Below are 17,025 nucleotides of genomic sequence, written 5' to 3' on the forward strand. Positions count from 1 at the left end.
AATATCTCAGATTATTAACAGAATGAGGGCAGCAGTGTAAATTGTGAGAGGTGAAAGACATTCAAGTGAGAAGAAATCTCTCTCCCTCTCTCTCTCTCTCTCTGTGTGTGTGTCTCTCTCTCTGTCTCTCCTCTCTCTCTCTGTCTCTGTCTCTGTCTCTGTCTCTCTCTGTCTCTCTGTCTCTCTGTCTCTCTGTCTCTCTCTCTCTCTGTGTGTGTGTGTCCCAAAGCCAAACTGGAAGCTTCTTTCTCAGAGTTTTTGGCTGACACGGCGAAGGGCTATAGTGATAGAGGAGTTTTCTGGATAAAACAAAATAGCTCTTTGGTGAGTCAGAGACATTCCAACAGCTGGCATATACTATACACACACACACGCACACACATACACAGACACACAGAAACACAGATATGCACACTGGAATATAGGAGAGATAATAACACAGGTCTGCAAAAAAATATTTCGAGAGCTGTTTTGGTTATCCCATATAATCTTTGTTTTTTGGTGTGCTGAATCCGAAAATGACCTCCATTTTGTCATAGGACATCACATTTCCTGACAATACCTCAAAATAAATGAAAATAGACTTATAAAATTAAAGTTTTATTACAATATTTTCATGGAAATCCTTTTTTGAACTGAAATGATCTCACCTACACACACTAAACTCGATTCTTCTTCCTTGTGAGTCTCCTCTTGGTGCATTTACGCTTATGAGTAGCATCTGGAATGTCTCTCTGAAGCATCCAACAGTAGTCTGCCATCATTGTAATGCTCCATTTCCCCTAGTATCTTCTTTCCATCTCTTTAATATCTTGGTGGGATTGTTCACCTTGTTACACCCTCACAGCTCCCAAATTTTCAAGAAAGTAGTCAAGGTGGGACTGGAGGAAATGCACATTCAAACTCATCAGGCACCCTAAAGCTTGACATGCTTTCAGCATTCTTTCGATGATCTTTTTGTAGTGAGGATCTTTGTTATTGCCTAAAAATTTCTGTAGAACTTCTTCAAATGCAATCCATCCTTCTTTTTGAGGATCCGTCATGGTATTGACAAACTCTTGATCAACTATAAGCTTTCTAATGTCTGGTCCGACGAACACACCTTCCTTCAATTTTGCCTCTGACAGGCATGGAAACTTGGTGACCAAGTATTTAAAGCATTCTCCATCTCTTAGAAGTAATTTTATGAATTGCTTCATCAATCCCAATTTTATGTGGAGAGCTGGTAGAAGAACTTTATGGGAAGGTACCAAAGTTTCTCGGAGGACATTTTTTTTCATTGACTGTTAGCACCCTTGGCTGCCAACTCTTCTTGGTTCAGTGATTTTGTCGGTCTTGACTTTCCCATAGACACAGAAAACAAGGTTATGTGGTATACCCAGCTTCTTGCCCAAGCAGCATGCACAAGACATTCAAGTCCCCACACACTTGCCAACCATGGTCTTCATATTTAAGTTTATGAAGAACTAATTCCAAGTTCTTGTAAGTTTCCTTCAAGTGTACAGAATGACCTACAGGTATGGAAGCGTAAAAACCGTTGTGGAGTAAAACTGCTTTGAGACTTCTTTTTGAAGAATCTATAAAAAGACACCATTGCTCTGAATCATATTGGATTTTAAATTGACCCATCAGACCTTCGACATCGATGCAATAAATCAACTTCTCTTCCTGGGCGAAGTAAGGAACAAAATCCTTTTCACGATGTCTGAACCATTAAGGTGACACTCCTGGCAACAATAAATTCCTGCTTTTCAGCCTTGATCCGAGTAACTCACTGGCATCTTTGGGAAGATTCAAGTCTCTTACCAATCATTTATCTCCTCCTGAAAAATCAATTTTGGTCTTGTATCATCTTCAAAGTCAGAACTTGATTTGTCATCTGGTTCTGGTATGACTTCACCTTCATCGGAGCTTGGTATCTCTTTCAAGATAGTGGGGGGCTTGGATACTGGTATATCTGTGCCATGGGGGATGGTACAAATTGCTGAGTGAAGATTGGGGTATGAAATGGAATGCTTCCATTTGGAATTAAACCCTTTCAAATCACATGAACAAAAGTCATCACTATGATTTTTTTGCTCTCGCCATATCATAGGAATCCATAATGGAAAGATTGTTTATTACCCTTGAACCAGTTTCAGAGATCCTCAACACAAGATCCTTTTGAACACTTTATGAGGCACCCAAACTTTATCTTGATCTCCAATTTTTAGTCCAAATAATGCAAGGTATACGTTTTTCACAAAGTCTGTAATATTCTGCTGTTGCTTCAACACTGTATATTCACCACAGATGAAACAGAAACTGTCTGGTGAATTTATACACTTTTGTGGAGCCATAACATAATGGTTGAAGAATGACAAGCTAACATGAATTGTGATGAAAAAGTGCAAACAGCCTAGAACCAAGAACCTGATGATGATTCATGCACAAGTGTGGCATGCAGGAGAGAGTAGTTCTGTGTCTGTATATGAGACGTCACAGTGCTTCCCAGCCCCCTGCACTGACCGGAGATGCTGCTATCTGCCCTGTGTCTCCCTCCCACTGGATTCTTCAGGAAAGATTAACGCCTTCCACCATTAGAAGCACAGACTTAAAATTGTTTAGCTTATGTATACATTGCTTATCATCAGATTTACAGTGCTGTATCATTTTTATATAACTCGGGCAAACCCTTTAAGGTTTTTTTGGCATTTTATATCCAAAATACACTTATGTGAATTAATTAATAATAATATGGATTTTAAATTTTGTTAAAAACCCATAATATAAAAAATACCCAAAATTTAAAAAAATATGATAAATTTGTAAACAATTTTGCATGTTGTGGAAAATCTATTTATTTATTTATTTATTTATTTATTTATTTATTTATTTATTTATTTATTTATTTATTTATTTATTTATTTATTTATTTATTTATTATTAAAATTTACATGCCGACCAATCCCGAAGGACTCCAGGCGGCTTACAAAAGAAGAAAAAAAGAAAGAGAAAAAAAAAGACAATTTAAAATCATAAATCCACAGGCATTCATTCTAATCAGGGCTGGACCTCAGCAATGATGTCAACAGCCCTAGGTCTGCCAGAACAGCCAGGTTTTAACAGCTTTCCTGAAGGCCATGAGAGTGGGTACGTTCCCGATCTCTGGGGGTAGTTGATTCCAAAGAGTCAGAGCAGCCACAGAGAAGGCTCTCCACCGGGGGCCAGCCAGCCGACACTGTCTGGCTGATGGCACCTGAAGGAGGCCCAATCTGTGGGATCTTATTGGCCGCTGGGAGGTATATGGCAGTAGGCGGTCTCAGAGGTACACTGGCCCTAAGCCATGTATGGCTTTAAAGGTAATAATCAACACCTTAAATTGCGTCCGGAGAGCAATTGGTAGCCAGTGCAGCTTGCAGAGGACAGGTGTAATGTGGGTGTACCTCAGTACACCCAATATTGCTTGCGCAGCTGCATTCTGGACTAGCTGCAGTCTCCGAATGCTTTTCAAGGATAGCCCCATGGAGAGCGCGTCATGACGTCTAGGGGTTTTTTCAATTTTTTATTTGTTTTCAGCACACCAAACTACATGGAAATTAGATGAAAATAATCAAACAGCTTTTTAGTCGCAGACCTGTGTAATAAATTTAAATAGATTGGGGTGCTAGTGGTAAACTACTATAAGATATTAAACTGAGGGCTATTTAGGGTGAACTCTGTGCTACTTTCAATATGGGTTTTGTAGAACTGTTGCTTTGGCTAACTAACTTGTCTTTTCTTATACTGTATATATGCCTTTATCAAATGTGTTACTAAAAAATTGTCATTAGTGTTAACTATGGGAATCCCTGCCGCCTCCAAAAGAAAGAAATACTTTGGAAAATGGTAGATTGGGTGAATGAAGGCACTCCAGGCTTCAGAGTAACAAACAACTCTTTATTAGCACAAGTCAACTATGTACAATCCAGCGAAGGTTCAGTCTGACAGCAGCCCTTTTAAAGGAAGCTGTCAGACCCTTCAACCAATCAGATTAAATCTCTGTTTCGCCAGAACAGAGGATCTTGGTGTAAACCATTACCAATGTTTCTGGTATCTAACACTCCTCCCCTCTTAGATGGGCTCAACCGACTTGTGATGTAGACATGCAGGTAGGCGGGCTTTCTGGTGGCTCACCCAGACCTGCGCAGTTCAGTTGGTGGGACCTGTTTTTTCCTCGGCTTCACTTGCTGGAACTCCTGGAACTTCTCACAGTCTGCAGTTGCAGTGTCTGGAGCTGAGTTACTCTGAACTTGCTGTAGGCCTTCAACAATTACAGGTAAATGCCCCTGTACCTTCGTGGCTGAGTTATCTGTGGAAGGAGTGACTTCGTGCTTCTTTTGTGTAGGGCTTTGGCTAACTCTTGCAGGGGTTACCTCTTGTTGCCTAAGAGTTGGAGATGCGGCAACGGAGTTGGTCAATGTGCCATCTCCAATTTCGACCGTCCTCGAGCTCTAATAGGTTAGAGCAAGGTACGGTGATGCCTATTACTATAGCAGGAATCCAAAGTGTTCGCCCAGCATAGTTGTGGGCATAAACCTGTTCCCCTATGCTAAAGTCTCTTATTTTTCTGGACAAATCTGAGGGTGATGCGTCAGAGTTGTTTGGGTATAGCTGGTCTAAGTGGGACATTAGCTAGTCTAAGTGGGACATTAGCTAGTTTAAATGGGACATTAGCCGGTGACCCATTTGAAACTCATAAGGGCTTCTACCAGTGGTAGCACTTGGCGTGATGTGCTGTATGAGGAGGAATTGATCAACCCATGCTTGCCAATATCCCAGGCCCATCCTGGATAGGGCTTCTTTTGCAGATCTCACCATTCTCTCCGCCTGACCAATGGAAGCCAGATGGAATGGAGTGACCAGGGCATGTCTGATTCCTTTTGCTGCTAAATAGGTCTTGAATTGCATGGCCGTAAATTGAGGCCGGTTGTCAGAGACAAAAACATTGGGCAGGCTGTGAGTGGAAAAAAGTCTCTGTAGTGCCTTGATGACCGCTTCTGCCATGGTAGAGGTCATGAGGACTACTTCTAGGCATTTTGAGTAGGTGTCTGCAATTACCATAAAGGTCTGGAACCCGCAAATCAGGTATGCAACAAGCAAAAGGTTGACAAAACTACCTCAGACAAACAGTTAGGATTTGCATTTCCCTTTTCACCTATAGAACAGACCTCTACATGACTCCATAGGAATCCAGAAGGCAATAAAAACCCATTCACTCTAAACTCCATTTTGTAAGCTGCTGAGAACTATAAATCCTGATGGTTCTGTTCACCAATAAATGGACCTCCTTTCCAATCAACTTCTAGACTCCATTTTTAATTCAACGTCTTTCTCCAGCTTGCAACTGAAGCAGATGAAATTTTCCTTCTAACATAATTTTCTAGAATAATGTAGACAGCCTCCCTTTTAGATACCAGGACTGTGAAGAGTGAAATAAAACTGATTTCTGTGTGCCTTTTTAACATTATTTTATTGCTATCTCCAAAAGCTTCAGTAGCACTTATCCCATAAAATAACAATATCTCAGAATAATGTTATCAGAGTTGAGGCTGCAGTGATTCCAGCACTAACAATTGTGAGAAGTGAAACATTACAATAATTAAGTGAGAAGATATTCCCGAATTATGTTTCATTACTTGGAAGTCTCTTTCACCTCTAGCTTTTAAGAAATCCCACCCTGTATTCTGCCTACCACAGCTAGGAGAACAGCTGAGCACTATGTTAGTTGTCTATTTAAGCCCTAATCATTAAAGCAGGAGTTGAAAAGTCAAACTTTCTGGAAAAAATAAAAAGGGAAGAGGAAGAAAAAGAGTTCAAATAAACCCATATAAACCTAATGATTTGCAATAATATCATAGAAACTCATGGTAGCAATCAAGTGGTAGCAATCAACAAACAAGATGAAAGCTTATTGTTATATTCCAAGCCACACCCCTTTCTCGGGTGCATTTGCCTGCTTGAGTACATTTTAAATGCAGACCTAAAACATAGCTCACAAAATGAGATATAATGATATAGAAGCGTATAAAATACTTAGAATAGACTAAGTAATACAGGAAATCCATAGAAACAATAAGAACACTGACAGAAGAAACATAAATTTTCTAAGTAAAATTTAGAAAGACTCCAATGGAGGTATATGTTTTAGAAAATCAGTATATGCAGACTCAGTTTGTTGTAATTTTTTGTTTTCAGCAATACATTGTTCCCTTTAATCAGGAGAGATTGTTCCTCTGTGTTGTCTGCCACTTCTCCAGAGGAAACTTTTGCAACCCATATGGCCAAGAAAGAGATTTCAGCCTTTTTCATATTTCAGTGTTTTTATTCTAATTTATAAAAAATTGCAAAGATTAAAAAGTAGTCGAAACAATTTAAGGAATGTACAGAATAAGATACAAGCATAAGAAGATACCTAGAGGCAGATTCTATTTGGGTTGGCTCTCTGTATCCGACAATTCTGCAGCTTTTACTGGAATGAATGGTAAAATAGCTAGAAAATGGAAAAAAAACTGAGCATACCATTGGAAGGTTTGAGGATGTATTGGAAAACACAAGGTATATACACTGATAATTTAGGCAAGAGACTGGCTGAGTCAGGGGGAGTAGTCAAAAGGGGAATTAGTCTGGAATCCCTATGTAGTATCAAAGGGCAAAGTCTGACATCCTTACCAGCCAATGGTAACACAGCAAAAAGCCCGCTTCCAGCCAGGCACGTCTTAGCCAATAGGTGCAAGCCTTTGGTTGCCAAGATGTCAGTCGTATGTTGAGGACTTGCAGCCGGTCATAAGTCAAGGACTAAAGACCAGTTGCAAGCCGAGGACATTACACTTATCTACTCTCAGCCAAGTGCCAATTGTCAATTTGAGATGATTCCTTTGTATAGACTTGACACAGAAACCAGTTAATTGACCTCTTTTTTAAAATATTTTTTTTAATTTTTAATTTTAAACAATTACAACATCCTTTTTACATGCTATAGAAAGTGTATCAGTTGGTTACAAAAAGACTTTTGTGCATCTCTTCCACAGTCAACAAACATAATTCATAATAACTTAAGCATTTTAACTCAAATATTCATACGTGTCACTATCATCATATCTCCATTTTCATTTGATTATACTTTTTTAAGGATCCATCATAAAATATACCAAAATTTAATACATAACCACATACTGGCCTTTCAATTACTATTTCTAAAATCCTCCAATAACACTAACTACCAAATAGCCATATTTAGCATTGGTAAACAAAATTGACAATAATTAGGGATGCAGGATTTTTGCAAATAACGTCTTGAGTTGTATGGTTCTCCTGTTTGATAAGTTGGATTTGCCTCCATTCCAAATATCCATTCCTATCTTTACTACTTTATTAAGATAAGGAAAGAATGAAAAAATGTATAAATATAAATAAAATTAAAATAATTTATCAAAACTTCCACAGTTGAGAAAGGACACACTTGATATTCTGATTTCTCATGCTATAGATGATTGGATTGAACAGGGGTGGAAGGAGGGCATACAGAACAGTCAATCCAATATCTAAGTAAGATGGAGTGTTAAGAGGAAGGTCTCAGATAGGCAATGTATGCAGTAAATAATAACATAGACACTACCGTAAAATGGGGGATACAAGTGGATAAAGCTTTTTGCCTTCCCTTTTCAGAAGAGATTCTTAACACTGCCTTGAAGATCACTGCATAAGATAGAACTATAAAAATAAATCAACCTAGTCCAACAATGATACTGGCCACAAGAAATCCAGCCTCAAGTCGATTTTTGCCAGAGCAAGATAGTTTTAGCAACTGTGGAATTTCACAGAAAATTGGTTGACCACATTAGAACAAAAAAGGATGAAAAAAGTGCCACTGGTATGCAACATTCCATAGAGAATACCTGTAACCCACACTACAATTACTATCTTAGTACAGTATTTCCAATTCATCACCATCTCATAATGCAATGGATGGCAAATGGCAACATAGCTATCATATGCCATGACTGTCAGGAGTGAGAAATCAGAGGCTTCAAAAGAGGGAAAGAGAAAGTATTGAATAACACAACCAAAGTATGAGCCAAATTCATGAGTAAGAAGTACATTGGGCTGTGCATTCGATGGTCAATAATGACGGCAGAGATGATCAGAAGATTTGTTGTTACAGTTGTCAGATATAACACAAAGAAAAAGAAGAAATTCAAAATCTGCAGATTCTCATTTTTTGAGAATTCCAGAAGCAAAAAATACGGCACTGTGGTTTGATTCTCCATGTTTTATTTAAAACAAAGCTGGCATAACTGCAAGAAAATAAAGGAGAGAGATTCAGTTAGATAAAATTTTTAGAGGTAGCATTTTGATATGTGGTGAGAATACAAAACAAAAAAGAAACATAAAACATGGGTAGAATGAAAAAAGGATCACAATATGGAAAAAAGAGATGTAGGATGGTCATATCAGAGTACACTGTTTCCAATTTTTACCCATCTCTACTAAAGGACCAACCACCAACCATTTTTTCCTTCTTTCCTCTTTTAAGTTGTGTTATCATGTAGTAATTAAAACCATTGGCTAAGGATAAAAAATAGTTGGGGAAGAAGGCAGGGCTTAGCAGTGAGAAGACAGAGTTTCAGGCTATTCCTGAAATTCCTCTATTCCGAAGGATTTTTGGACGGGTTTTTTGGACCCTAGCTGTCCCGGAGACGACAGTGAAAGGTGAGGGGAGACCCAGGACCTCAGAGACATTCGCAAAGTCTCTGGGGGGGGGGTATTAACCCCTCGTGCCAATTCCTTTCTGGATTAGCTGCGTGCTAACTGAAACTGCAGGTTGCCCCTAAGAATGGCAGAAGTGATGTCATCTGGTAAGCTGATTTTATTATTCAAGAGAGACTGTCCGCACTAAAAGCTTAAGCTAATTGAAACCAAAGAATAGAAGAATCTAGCGGCGAATTGGTCTTTTTTTAATGGATTTATGGCTGGTGGCTACTTTATTTCTTAAACGCTTCAAGGAACCCTTCGGCAGCCCTCCCCACTGACTCTTTCTAAGTGGATCGTAAAATCAACTTTCTACTAATTAGCTCTTCACGATCTGACATTTTTATTACTTGGCTGTGTTTACGATCAGATAAGATTGCACAGTTTCCAGCGTGTTTTTACTTGCAATTTCTAACTACCACATATCATGGCATCTGAAAATACTTCTAAGGTCTCACTCCAGATTCTTTTTTCCGCATGTCGAGAGCTTTTTGACTCTTTTCAGAGATTGGAAAGAAAATTGGATCATCTGATTTTAAAATATGAAGGAAAAACTGAGATCGTTGAATGTTTGAATGTTCCTGAAATACAAATGGAAAATGTGAGAAATGGCGTCTGGTCTATCTCAGAGGAAGAAAGGAGGGGGGGAGCTATAAAGAAGATTCATTTAAAGAGACAGAGTGCAGGAGAAATGGAAACTCCACCCTGGAGAATTAAAGTCAATTTGAAAAGTTTTACAAGCCCGGGACAACATTATTATTTCATCACTGACATTCAGAGCCAAAAGGTGCGAAGATATCTTTGTTTGGACTTGCTTATAAAAACATTTGGTAAATTTATCCAACGAATGGCAATTGGTTTGAGAAAATTTTGCTATTGGAGGGACACAGGCTGACAGATGGAAGAATACAACCTAAAATTAGCTAAATCTGATTACTTTAATTTGTAATAGATATAGCTGAATAATAATTGATATTGATGGTAATGTATATAATGTGGAATTGGCTGATAGATTGAAGAATACAATTTAAAACTAGCTAAACCTAATTGCTCTTTTCTGTAACCGATATAGCTGAATAATAATTGATATTGATAGTAATGTATATAATGTGGAGTCGATATGATAAATAACAATTGGATATGAGAAAACATTTTTGGATTATACATAAAGAGTATTAATTACAATAATTATCACTATTATAAAAATTAAATAAAATACATACAATCAAATGTTAATCAATACTGGGAAAATGTTATGATATATGATATAATTAAATATTATGGATGTTCAGCTAAAATAGGATATGAGGATTTGATGTTAATAGAGGATTTTACAAGTAAGTAAATGAAATGTCAACATGTGTTATGGATTAATTCTTTGGCATAGCTAAGGATGAAGGATGTTTAAATAACTATAGGTAATTAAAACTGGAGGTATAATGATGTTAACATGGTAAACATTTGAGTTAAGATATTTGAATTAATATGAGTTAATGGAAGAGAAGCACCAAAGCATGTTGTAACCAGTTGATATACTTCTTCTTTTTTATAATAGATACCTGTGTTTTGTTTTTTTTCCTGCCTTGTCCTTTGTCGTTTTTGTCTTTTTTTTTTTGCCTTTTCTTTTTGATTTTTCCCCCCACTGGTGTGGGCAGGTATTGTTCAAGATTATTACTTTTATTAATATCTTTAAATAATAATTATAGTCAAATGAAAATGGATATATAATAATGCTTGAGTTAATATGAGTTATGTTTGTTGACCGTGGAGGAGATGTTCCAAAGTCTATCTGTAATCGATTGATACATTTTCTACAGATGTAAAGAAAGATGCTGTACTTGTTTCAATTAAAATTAAAAAAACATTTATTAAAAAAAAATAGTTGGTTTAGGTCCATTTTCATCAAGATAACTCAGGAGTACTGGATCCATCATAATTTGTCTGAACTCTTGTTGTTTTGTGGTAGTGTTGTTAAATTGGAGAATTTCCATGTGTTTCTAGAGGAAAGGGAAGGTAAATCTACCCAATAAATATAAAAATAATTTGCTATATCTCTTACTTGGAAATCTTGAGAACACACATTTCCTCCCTGTATAATCTCTGAGTATGTATGTGTTTATGTAAATGATGGCATTGTTTTTATCTCAATTTCCCTACCAAATTAGGCTTAAATAGTAGCACAAAAAGTTTTTAAACTAATATATAAACAGAAATTTATTAAACATGTGTTTAATAACATAGTATTAAATAGAAAATGATAGAACTTAAGTTACAACACAACTGCTATTTTGATATTCACTTGCTGATAAACACACAATTATATCAGTGTTAAATACATTTAATCAAAAAACCTAAAATGCCCACAGAATAAATTAATAAATCTGTTATCCACCAATCAGAAAGAAAACTCCATTGCTAAAGATAGTATTCTACAAAATACAAACAATGTTTGTAGTAGAGTTTGGACACACAATGAGACATAAGCTATTGCACATTTGAACTTTGACAGCATTTATTTAACAATGTTGAAAGCCATATTAGCACATATTCAATAATAATAATTAACGTGTTTAAAAACAGAAATAAAAAGATATTTACCATGCATTTCTTTTTTACATATAAAGATAGATTATGAGATATCTTTGCCATTGCTAATTAAGCTATTAGTATTCAGTTACTGCATGAAGATTTGGCCCAAATTTCTGCAAATTATAACTGCTTTTTATTCTTCATAATTATCATTATCACAATTATCAGTATCAAATATACTAATTGTTAATTCATTATTTAAAGTCTATGTAGAAATATCTCCAAATCTGTCTTTACCTCTTGGTCAATGCTGTCCCATTAATTTTCATGTAGTGAAACATCTATATGCAGTCATAAGTATTTCTATTCTCAATGTTGATTCATTTCATTTCTCAAGAGATTTGTACACCAAAATGAAATTGACTTATATCTGCTTGTTAAGATAGTTAGCAAATGTGAATAAAACTACTTCTGTGTGCTCATTAATTTAATTGACCATTAAGAACACAACAGCTTCCTACAGGATTAGTTAGCATATTACATAGAATAATAATACCTCAAATTATTAACAGAATGAGGGCTGCAGAGTAAATTGTGAGAATTGAAAAATAAAAGTGCCAAGACTTCCCTGGCAAATATTTCATCCTGTGTGATTCTTTTTGATCTCCAGTTTTTAAAAATCTCACCCTCTGTCCTGCATACCACATGTAGGGGAAGAGCTTCAGCTATCTTCAGCTATCTTCTCTCAGCTATCTTCTTAGGAAAGCATGACTCTTGAAACAAATCATAGTTCAAAAGGTACTTTTACTGAGAGAAGTGGCAGCAGAGAAGTCATGTGGAGTCTGGAGATTCTTGTGCAAAATGTTAAGCTAATTTCCCCTGGTCAACCCTCACCCAGTGCTCCATACTCACCAATAGCCAATATGATGCTACCAATAGCCAATATGGTACCACGAGAACTCTGAGGTAGGAAGTTGATAACAGATCATCCTCAGGGTGCCTTGGTAACAGGGTAGAACTAGCTGGAGGAAATGCATCCTAATGGATCGGTCCTTGACCCTAATTCACATGCAGTTACAGCAAAAGTGAAAGCATTCAAAGCATTCAAATCCAAGAAGCATACCCACAAAAAGCATTCCTCCTCCTTTTCAGAATGGCAGCATTCCAGCAGGAACCAGATATTGACCTTGGCAAGGTATGTCCACATATCTTGGATAATAATTCTGTCCATTTCAAGGGGAAAAAGCCAGAAAGAAATATCACAAAAACCAATATCTACAGAAACCAAGTGGAATGCCAGTAGTTACACAACAAAATACTGTAATTTTGGAATATAAGACATACCTTTTTTCCTCAAAAAAGAGGCTGAAAATCTGTGTGTTACTTATACACTGAATACAGCATTTTTTCCCCGCCCAAAGCCTTCATCAAAATGGCCATGCATACCCTTATGGAGGGTTTCAGAGAGCTCCTGGGGCTGCGGAAGGCAGAAATGAGCACAAAGTGGGTCCTGCAGCCTCCAACAGCACTCACTAAGCCTCCAAAAGGCTATGCATGCAATTTATTTGACAAAAAACAGGGCCGTTTTCATAAATCGGGCCATTTTTTTTCTCGTTTTTGCCCCCCAACCCCCAGGAGCACTTTGTAAGCAAGGAGAGACACAGAAAGCAAGACTTTAATTGCACGCACTGCATTAGGATGAAACAAGCACACAAAATAATAGAAAATAAAAATTACTGATCTATTTGCGTCTTCTACACTACCACCTCACCATCTTGCTCCAATAAACTGCACAAAGGAGAGACAAAGAAAGCAAGATTTTAATTGCATGCACTGCATTGGGATGAAACAAGCACACAAAATAATAGAAAAGGAAAATTACTGTCCTTTTTTGCTTCTTCTGCACTACCACCTCACCACCTTGCTCCAGCAACCTGCATAAAGGAGAGACACAGAAAGCAAGACATTAATTGCTTGAACTTCACTATTTCAAGGATGAACACGGCACAGAGCACATCCAGCAATAAAGACAGCTACTTACAGAGGAAGGATCACTGGTTTTCCGGTCTTCTGCACACCACTTTATCACTTTGCTCAAACAACCTGCACAAAGGACAGACACAAGACTTTAATTGCTTGCACTTATACCTTACATAAGAATAACACAATGAAAGAGATACACTCAAGTTCTTACTTTTGTTATTGCTTTCCTTGTTGTTGATATTTCCATACTGTTCTTAGGGTTCCAGATTCCTCTGTTGCAGCTTTCCTGGTCTTTACTGGTGGATCATCAGCCATGTGGTGGTGCGCTCTGATCCAAACTTTCACTGTAGGAATTGGGTCCCATCTCTCAACAGGTATTCCAACAACACTTATCACCATCAGATTACTTGTGTTTGGAACAATTAAGTGTGTCCTTTGGTGAGGTGAGGTTCGTTTTTGAGAACCCCCTTTCCTCCTCTGCTAAACTAACAGCAATTGTCCTGGCAATATCTCTAGCTTTTCTGATACTGTTAGGAAATTTGTACTTTTCTCGATTTTTCAGCACATTTTCCAAAAAATCTCTGTAGTCGTTCAAATTAATTTCATAATTTAAAATATTGCCAAATGTAGCCAATGCTTCCTCTCCATCAGCCCATGGAATGACTACATCTTCAATGCTCCAGTAATCTGGCTCCAAATATGGGATAAAGTGTAACTTGTTTGTGGCAGGCAATAGGCTACCTGTTCTTAGATGGTTGCAAATCCACTATGTGAAAATCCCAAATTGGCTATCACCGACAGAAAGGACGACTCACCCAAATTTTACAGATTGGAAAAAATTCTAAAATACAGAGACTTAATTAATAGACAGGGAAATTTAAAAACAATTGAAGAATTGGCATATCAGAACATGAAAGTTGACTGACTAACTTACCTCCAAATCAAAACTAAATACAATAAAGATACTAAATTGCATGACATCGAAACAGAACCACCTGAATTGGATAAAATTATTCAAAGCTCAGAAAGAAAGATGATAGGGAGAATATCTAAATTCCTCCTGAAGTATAAGATGGAAGAGGAAATTGTGAAAGAACAAATGATAAAAGGGGCACAGAACTTTGGCTATAATATTGAATTAGACAAATGGGAAAAATTTTGGGGAATAAATTTAAAAATGACACTATCAGTTGCATATAAGGAAAACCAGTACAAAATGTTTTACAGATGGCACATGGCATTAACAAGATTAGCCAAAATCTTGACAAATACATCCCCAAAATGTGGAAATTCGAATCAATACACAGAACATATTACCATTTTTGGTGGACCTGTGAGGAGGCTAAACTTTTTTGGAAAAGGATCCAAAAATTGGCTGGAGGCAATAATAAGGGTTAAAATAGAATGGAAACCTGAAGTTATATATATAATTATGGCGGCAAGGATTGCCTTTGCCCAGAAATGGAAAAACAAATTAATTCCAAGCGAAGATGAAATAATAAGAAAGGTTATGGACTGTGCCGAAATGTACAAACTAACTAAAGAAATCCAGGGAAAAGAAGAATCAGAATTCTACCAGATGTGGGGTAAATGAAGGAATATAACAAAACTGGAAAAATAATAGTTATGAGTAAAATAAGAGGGTTAAGAATGGTGAAATCCAAATGAAATACAATAGAAGGGAAAATAATATAAGGTGAGCAGTATCGATTGATGATTGCTATTATAAAGAACAGGAAGTTCCTGTTCATATTATATTGTATAAATGTGGTGTACATCTAATTGTGTGTATTTTACATGTTTGTTAATAAAAATCTTTTTTAAAAAAAGAATCCCCCCCTCAAATAAACTGCAAATGACAGGAAAACCCTAAGGACGGGAAAGATAAAGCCACTGGAATAAAATCCATCAAGGCATTGTGGAAAATTATAAAGGACAGTAACAAGAAGCTCACAGAACTATTAACCACCTATTAAACAACGAGGGTGAAACACATGAAATCTGGCAAAGCTGCCTTGCACCAACCTGGCCTGCCCATAGAAAAGCAGCCACTTTGTGATACATAAACCTGATCTGAACATTTAAAAGCAACATATTGCATCACAAATAAAACATTTGCAAAAAGGAATAACATTTCTTGTAGTAAATATATTTTAAAAACAATTAAAAAATAAAATTTCCCTAAAAATAATTTTTTAAAAGGATATTCTATAAATAAAAAAATCCTTAAAAACCATGGTTAAGTATTCCACCAGCAATAATGTATACTGTAACCATTTTAAGGTATTGTAGTTGTGCCAGCAATAGTATACTGTAACCATTATTCCACCAGCAATAATTTATACTGTAACCATTTCAAACTATTCCACACACAATAGTTTAAAAGGAAACCATTAAAAATATTCCATACATAATAAATTACAATAAAACAATTTAAAACAATTTTATGCACAATACATTTTAAAGTATCGAATATAGAATTTTTTAAAAATGGTTTATTTTAATTTATTTTTGATAGATCTTTTAATAGTGTAAGACGTTTTTTTTAAAAAAATCCACAGACAATAAATTGAAGTAAACCATTTTAAAATAGTCTATACTCAATACTTTTAAATAAAATTATTTTAAAAAATTCTATGCACAATACATTTTAAAGTATTGACTATAGAATTTTAAAAAATAGTTTATTTTAATTTATTTTTGATAGATCTTTTTTTAATAGTCTAAGACAATTTAAAAAAAAGAATCCACAAAAAATAAATTGAAGGAAACCATTTTAAAATATTCTATACTCAATACTTTTAAGTGAAAATATTTTTAAAAATTCTATGCACAATAAATAAAATATTACTAAAAATACATTAAAAAATAAAAGAAAAAAAATGGGACACTTACCAGCAGGCAGAATCAGCAGCTCTCCCATGTGATCAATGAATGAATGCAACAGGTAGCAGGCAGGTAGGCAGCGAGGCTACAGGACAGGTAAGACTAGACTGGTCACTGGAGGGACAAAGGTTGCCACTAAGCATGCTGCCTGGCAGCGAGGCTGGAGGGGGGGTGAGAGGCTTTCAGCTACGTGGCGTATGCCAGCCTGCAGCTTGTGCAAAAGCTAGGCCGCCGCCATCCACCTGCTTTCAGCCACATGGTTTACGCCAGCCCATGGCTTTCGCTAGGAAAGGTCTGAAGGCCTTCCTCCATGAAAGCTAGGCTGCCGCTGCTGCCAATCTGTTTTTGGCTGTGTGGCGCATACCAGCCCATGGCTTGCACTATAGAAGGCCTCAAGGCCTGCCCCCATGAAAGCTAGGCTGCCACTGCTGCGCACCCACTTTGGGCCACGTGGTGTATGCCAGCCACCGGCTTTGGCGAAAGTTAGGTCACCACTGCTGCCCACCTGCTTTTTGCCGCATGGCATACGTCAGCTCGTGGCTTTTGCTAAAGCTAGGCAGCCACCACCGCCCACCTATTTTCGGCCACATAGCATACGCCAGCCTGCAGCTTTGGTGAAAGCTAGGTCACCGCCGTGGCCCACCCACTTTCAGCCGCATGGCATACACCAGCCTGCGGCTTTGGCGAAAGCTAGGCTGCTGCCACAACCTACCCGTCTTTGGCTGCATGGCATACGCCAGCCTGTGCCTTTCGCAAGAGAAGGCCTGAAGGCCTTCCTTCGCAAAAGCGAGGCTGCTGCAGTCTAGCTTTTGCGAATGAAGCTTTTGGCTGTGTGGCATACACCAGCCCATGGCTTTC

Source organism: Thamnophis sirtalis, unplaced genomic scaffold (assembly GCF_051295495.1).
Source record: "Thamnophis sirtalis isolate CommonGarterSnake01/CBP01778 unplaced genomic scaffold, rThaSir2_p1.2 scaffold_4, whole genome shotgun sequence".
Classification (NCBI taxonomy): Eukaryota; Metazoa; Chordata; class Lepidosauria; order Squamata; family Natricidae; genus Thamnophis; species Thamnophis sirtalis.